Below are 6,000 nucleotides of genomic sequence, written 5' to 3' on the forward strand. Positions count from 1 at the left end.
GAACTGGCCCTAGAATTGAGCGCTGAGGAACACCATTGGTGTCCTATTGCCAGCCAGATGTAGTCCCATTTGCTACAACCTTTTGAGCTCTTCCCTTTAACCAGTTCTTCACCCAGCACACTGTGGACCTGCCCATTCCAGTTGGACACCTTGTCCAGAAGGATACTGTGAGGGACAGTATCAAAAGCCTTACTAAAATCCAGAAAAGCTACATCTACCACCTTTCCTTCATCCACACAGGAGCTGGATCATACCCCTACCCCTCCACCCCGGAGAACTGGGAAAAGGTAAAACTCCTAGGTTGAGATAACAACAGTTTCATAATTGAAATAAATTATAATAATGATGATAATAATAATAATAGTAATGAAAGGCAGAGAGAGAAAGAGGAATAAACTCCAAGAGAAAAAAGTCATGCACAATATAATTGGTCACCACCTGCTGACCGATGCCCAGCCTGTCCCCAAGGAGTGATCTGCCCCCCGTCCCCAGTCAACTTCCTCCAGTTTATTTTCTGAGTATGATCCTCTATGTTATGGAATATCCCTCTGGGAAAAACAAGAGAAAAAAAAAAATGGCTGCAACCACGTGGTTTCCCCAGTCCAGTTGAGGAAGAGGAGTGATAGAGCAGCTTGGTGGGCACCTGGCATCTAGTCAAGGTCAAAACCACCACACACATGTTGCCCCAAGAGGTTGTGGAATTTTCATTTTTGGAGATATTGATGCCTTAAAATCTATAAGATTTTAGTATAGCTCATTAGTACTTTTAGTTTGCTAAGCACCTTTGTACTAAATTTCTAAAATGCTGTTTAACATTCCTTGTCAAGAATTTCAATGGACAAAAGATTTTAGCAAGGAGAAGAACACCTTATCTGTAGAAATGTACTCAGAATGAGACATAACAGGGTCACACCACTTGATATAACCAGTCAAAACTACTCAGAAACCTTGAAACTGTTCCAAGGAGGACAGAGATAATGAGGAAGAGGAAGGGGTGGTTGTTTGAGACCACCAACAAATTCGGGAGGCGTGTTTGAGGTGGGACGAGGGCAGTACGATGGGAGGGATGGTTTTGGGGATGGGTCTAACCAATGAGGTAATGTCCAAATATTGAAATTAAAACCTGAATATTGTAATTAGATGGTAGTATAAAATTGTAAAGGCCTACGCCATCAGTGTGTGCAATATATTTTTGTGCACCTATGGCGTTGCAATTATAGAACTACTTTTTGCCTTTCTATACTCAAAATTGTCCAGAGAATTATTTCTCCAATTTAGCGTAACAGAATTGGCACATCAGATGGGGCAATGGCTTCTTTAGATCGAGGAAATCCCAGAGGGGGTTCTCCTCTTTTTACTGGCACTTATCGAGGAAGATGTAGTGGATTTCTGTGACTGGGTTTTGGTAGCGGGGGGGGTTACAGGGGTGGTTTCTGTTAGAAGTTGCTAGAAGCTTCCCCTGTTCCATGGAACCAATGCCAACCGACTCCAGAATGGACTTCCTGCCCCGGTCAAGGCTGAGCCAATTAGGAGTAATAGTAACACCTCTGTGACAACATATTTAAGAAAAGAAGGCTGTGGTGCAGAAAGAATTCCAACCAGGGAAGAGCAGAGTGAGAACATGGGAACAACAACATAGACACCAAGGTGTCCTAGTTAGAACAACTGGGACCGATTCATCACTGGATGGGTATAGCCCAAAACTGTGTATTCTATAGCCATATATGCCATTTCCCAGAAACTGTTGTCAGTAGAGGCCTGCAAGGTGGGGGGATGTTCCTGTCCTCATGCCCTTTTGTGGAATTCCCTGACTGAGCACCCTCACACCCTTTTATGGAATTCCCTACTCTGAGGGAAGGACTGAGCATCCTTTTATGGAATTCCCCGCTCTGAGGGAGGGACTAAGCATTCCTGCCTGAACTGGAGAATATATAAACCTGGAGTTTCAGAACCTTACCACCACTCGTGGGATCCAGAGGATGACTGCAGCTCACCACCACCCTCGGTTGGACTGCAATCACCACTTTTGACCAGACTGCAGCAGCTCTCCCACCAGCAGGTTTTTTTCCCCTCTCCCTTTGCTTTGGGACTCAAGGGGGGGCCCAGGGAGCACCGCTTTGTTGTACCCCAGGGTACTGGGTTGTACATTTGGGTTTTGTGGGTTAGGGCCGGTTGGTTGTCTGTGTGGTCGTACTTATTGTATTATTTTATTAAATTGTTATTCTGACTTGTAATCTCTCTTTTGAGTTGGGTTGGTTTCCCCTGCTGGTTAACTTTTAAACCAGTACATTTTTGGCGCCCAACGTCGGGCAGAGAGAGAGAAGTCAGAATCACAATTTCATTTTAAGCATTTGCCTATTTGGATATAGAAACTCCCTGATCACCATGTTGTTTGATGCATTCACGTGGATGTTGTATCTGAGCATGTTCATATTTTCTCAGATGGGGAACTATTTGCCTGTTTTGATGCTCTTTAAAACCAGGGAGAGGGATCCAAATTGCTTTATTAGTATACTATATTTATGTCATCATAACATCAGAAGCAATGAGTTTCATTGTAAATGTGTATTCAGTCATGTTTGCCTGTCCTGCTTTGGGTTGCTACCTCTGGGACCTCATTAAAAATCGCACCCAGCCCTTTGGGGGAACAGGGGGGAATGGTTGTTTCCAACCTCTCACCTCCTTCTTCCCATTCAGACCTGCTACAACAGTTTTTGAAAATATTGAGTTCCCTTTTGATGTTAAGGACAGCATAATGTTATTGTTAGTGTTGCTTTGTCTGCTCTGTACTGTCTACACCATGTTTAGGGTTAGAACAGGGCTTTCTAGGGTGGTTGTTTGGACGCCTGCCCTGGGAGTGGATAATGCTGAGTGGTATGGGAAGTGGGAGGACATCAACCAGTATTTGGAGAAGTTTTCTCCTCCAATGATCTGGAAATTCACCCCTGAACAACTGCAGGATCCTGTTAGCATGATAAGACTGGTGAAGGGAAAATGCTCTGGCAGCTCCAGAGATGGTCAGCTCACAGCAACCTGCTGGACCCTGACCACTGCCTACCGGACACTACTTGACATGGTACAGCAGTGTCAGGGGGGGAGAGAAGGAGCAAATCCACAGGCACCACGTCCATGCAAACCACAACTGAGTCAGAGGGAGAAAGAAATGAATCAACCGGCACCATTTCCACACAAACCACCGAGGAGCCAGAAGAACAACCGAAACCAATAGCAGTCGCCCCTGTCCAGAAAAGGAAATCAAAGACTAAATCAGTCCATATAGCAAATGGTGATGAAGAGGCAGGACCTTCACATCCACCGGAGGAGACAGAACCAGAAATAATCACTCGGTCCCTATCCCTGGGTGAGCTACGTGAGCTCCGGAGAGAGTTCACACAACAGGCGAATGAGTCCATTCTGACCTGGCTGCTCCGAATCTGGGATGCCGCATCTAACGATACAATCCTAGATGGGACTGAAGCCAGACAACTGGGATCCCTGTCTAGAGATGTAGTCATTGATCAGGGGATTGGAAGGAGGCAGGAAACTCTCAGCCTCTGGCGGCGACTGTTGTCCAGTGTGAGGGAGAGATACCTTTGTAAGGAGGACCTCCACGTACAGCAAGGACAGTGGAACACGATGGAACAAGGTATCCGGTACTTAAGAGAATTAGCTGTAATGGAAATAATCTTTTCAGAGGATGAAAGATTCCCTAAAAGTCCAGATGGTGTACAGTGCACATCCCAGATGTTGCTAAAGTTTGCACGACTCGAACCAGAAATGTATTCCCGCTACTTAGCAACGCTGCAATGGAGGGAGGGAGAGGACAAGGTGGGCGTGTTGGTTAGTAAACTCAGGATTTATGAAGACACTGTCACCGCCCCATTACGAGCCCACGTCTCATCTGTGGAAACCAAACTGACCGAACATGTCCGAAACCTGGAAGCTAAGATTGAAGAGGGACACCAGAAACTAAGAGAGGAAATTAAGGAAGGGATCTTCCATATCGCACCAGGACAAACAAGAGTCTCTGCTATTAGGAGCCAGTTTCCCCCTGCTAAGGAGAGGGCACACTCCACATGGTAATCTATGGTCTTACCTCCATGAGCATGGAGAAGATATGAGGAAGTGGGGTGGGAAACCCACCTCTTCCTTAACAGACTGGGTATGTGAACTGAAAAGAGGAACAAGTGCCACAAAGAATTCTTCAAGGGTAAATGCTACTCCAGTCTCTCGTGGGCAAGACTCCAGAAGATACAGGAATGATGATACGTCTGATCCTCTTGAAGGGACCTCCAGGTCATACTCACAAGAAGAGCACAATGAGTACCATGACCAGGACTAGGGGTGCCCTGCCTCTAGCCAGGTAGAGGAGAGGGACAATTGAGTCTATTGGACAGTGTGGATTCGGTGACCTGGCACATCAGAGCCACAAAGATATAAGGCCTTAGTGGACACCGGCGCACAATGTACTTTGATGTCATCAAGATACGTAGGGGCAGAATCCATCTCCATTTCTGGGGTAACAGGGGGATCCCAACAGCTGACTGTACTGGAAGCTGAAGTGAACCTGACTGGGAAGGAATGGCACAGACACCCCATCGTGACTGGTCCAGAGGCCCCGTGTATCCTTGGCATAGATTACCTGAGGAGTGGGTATTTCAAAGACCCAAAAGGACTTCGTTGGGCTTTTGGCATAGCTACTGTGGAGACAGAGGAAATTATACAGTTGAACACCTTGCCTGGTCTCTCAGAGGACCCCTCTGCTGTGAGACTGTTGAAGGTTGAAGAACAATTGGTACCGATAGCCACAGTGACAGCGCACCATCGGCAATACCGCACCGACCGAGACTCTGTGACTCCTATACATAAGATGATCCGTGACCTGGAGACCCAGGGGGTGGTCAGCACGACTCACTCACCCTTTAATAACCCTACATGGCCAGTGCATAAGTCCAGTGGAGAGTGGAGGCTGACGGTGGATTACCATGGACTCAGTGAAGTCACACCACCCCTGAGTGCTGCTGTGCCGGACATGCTGGAGCTCCAGTACGAGCTGGAGTCCAAGGCAGCCAAGTGGTATGCCACCATTGACATTGCCAATGCCTTTTTCTCCATTCCTTTGGCAGTGGAGTGCAGGTCACAATTTGCTTTCACTTGGAGAGGTGTGCAGTACAACTGGAATCGACTGCCCCTGGGGTGGAAACACAGTCCCAGCATTTGCCATGGACTGATCCAGACTGCACTGGAAAAGGGCGAGGCTCCAGAACATCTACAGTACATTGATGACATCATTGTATGGGGGAACACAGCAGGGGAAGTCTTCGAGAAAGGAGAGAAGATAATCCAGATTCTCCTAAGAGCTGGTTTTACCATTAAACGGAGTAAGGTCAAGGGACCTGCTCAGGAAATTCAGTTCCTAGGAGTGAAGTGGCAAGACGGACGCTGCCTAATTCCAACGGAGGTGATTAACAAAATAGCAGCCATGTCCCCACCAACCAGTAAGAAGGAAACACAGGCTTTCCTAGGCCCTGTGGGCTTTTGGAGGACGCATATCCCTGAGTACAGTCAGATTGTAAACCCTCTCTACCTTGTGACACGGAAGAAAAATGATTTCCTGTGGGACCCTGAACAACAACAAGCCTTTGAACAAATTAAACAGGAGATTGCCCATGTGGTAGCCCTTGGACCAGTAAGGACAGGACAGGACGTGAAGAACGTACGTGAAGAACGTACTCTACACTGCAGTCGGGAAGAATGGTCCTTCCTGGAGCCTCTGGCAAAAGGTGTCTGGGGAGACCCGAGGATGACTGCTGGGATTCTGGAGTCGGGGATACAAAGGATCTGAAGCCAGCTATACACCAACTGAGAAAGAGATCCTGGTTGCTTATGAAGGAGTTCGAACTGCCTCAGAAGTGATCGGCACCGAAGTGCAGCTCCTCCTGGCACCCCGACTACCAGTGCTGGGTTGGATGTTCAAGGCAAGAGTTCCTTCTACACATC

The sequence above is a fragment of the Chiroxiphia lanceolata genome, chromosome W (assembly GCF_009829145.1).
Source record: "Chiroxiphia lanceolata isolate bChiLan1 chromosome W, bChiLan1.pri, whole genome shotgun sequence".
Taxonomy (NCBI): Eukaryota; Metazoa; Chordata; class Aves; order Passeriformes; family Pipridae; genus Chiroxiphia; species Chiroxiphia lanceolata.